Genomic DNA, 1,386 nt, shown 5'->3' with positions numbered 1-1,386 from the left:
TACTATTGCTGCTACAACCTAGAAGATACCTCAGTGATACTAATACCTGCTGGTAAAGTTAAAGGTTTCACCTTTCTTTCTTTAAACATATCACAATACCTTTCTTGAGTTAAATATTATCTAATGGCTTTAAGAAGTTATGGTAATGTTCATCAGTTATAGAGTGTGGGTTTGTGTGTGTGTGTGAGAGTGTATTTTGAAGAGGGCTTTGGTGGTTGGGATGGTGAGGGTGGTGGGTGTTGTGTGTGGGGAGGGGGGGGGGGGGGGGGGGAAGTAAAAGAGTGTTCATTACACGATTTCTCCTGTTGTTTGTAACAATCACACCTGGTATAGCTATTTCGAGTGGCAAATACAAACTGCAAAAAAAAAACATCTATATCATTGCCAACGGCCATATCACGATGAACACACCGGTTCTCGTCCGATCACCGAAGTTAAGCATCGTCGAGCGTGGTTAGTACTTAGATGGGTGACCGCTTGGGAACACCACGTGCCGTTGGCACTACTATTTTGCACCCTACAGAAAAAAATTTTTTTTTAAAAATTTCAATTTTAAATTTTTTTTTCCCCCACAATCACCACATTTCCCCCCCCCCCCCCCCTAACACACACACACACACTCACTCTCTATCAATCAATCAATCAATCAATCAATCAATCAATCAATCAATCACTCACTCACTCACCCACCCAGCAGCAGCTGTGAATCTTTGCATGTGTATACCTCATACAAAATTCAAAGTGAAAAAATAAATAGATAAGTGTATATGTATGTATGTATGTATGTATGTATGTATGTATGTATGTATGTATGTATGTATGTATATATGTATATATATATATATATATATATATATATATATATATATATATATATATATATAAACACACACACACACACCTATTTTGAAGTTTCTCTGTTTCAGTGGGCAGTTATGTATAATAATGAGAGATTCAAAAAGACGTTGATAACAATGTCATCAATGCCTGTTTAGTGTGCTCATTTGTTGGATGGTCGGCAGCAATACTAGAGGTGGTACAGCTGTAACCTGTAAAATTGTACCTGCAATGTGTTGTGTATGGAAAAAAATAAAAATTATATCATCTAAATTTTTGTTATCCAACAATAACCTTCCCATCAATGCATGATGTCACAGTAGCCATAGCTCTACTCTTTCTGCCATATAACATTGGGGGAAAAAAAAAAAAAAGGAGCTATTAGAATAATAACAAAAGATAAAAAATCATCTAACTGCAGACCAAAATTCAAAAAACTTAAAGTCCTGACTGCCATAAATGAATACGTTCTAGAAACTTTTTATTCATTCTTAAGAAAAAGAAGAAAAAAAAAATTATTATTTTTTTTTTTTTTTTTTTTTTTTTAGA

At 34.6% G+C, this 1,386-nt stretch overlaps 1 non-coding gene across 1 annotated transcript; it reads left to right on the top strand.

The window, feature by feature from the left end:
* The first annotated feature begins 383 nt into the window (after positions 1-383).
* Positions 384-502, top strand: LOC134545060 (5S ribosomal RNA). The gene has a single exon (XR_010078236.1). It is a non-coding gene; the product is annotated as a 5S ribosomal RNA (ribosomal RNA).
* The last annotated feature ends 884 nt before the right edge of the window (positions 503-1,386 follow it).

The sequence above is a fragment of the Bacillus rossius genome, unplaced genomic scaffold, assembly GCF_032445375.1.
Source record: "Bacillus rossius redtenbacheri isolate Brsri unplaced genomic scaffold, Brsri_v3 Brsri_v3_scf55, whole genome shotgun sequence".
Lineage (NCBI taxonomy): Eukaryota > Metazoa > Arthropoda > Insecta > Phasmatodea > Bacillidae > Bacillus > Bacillus rossius.
The sequence above is the reverse complement of the archived record's forward strand: the minus strand, read 5'-3'. Positions and strand labels throughout refer to the sequence as shown.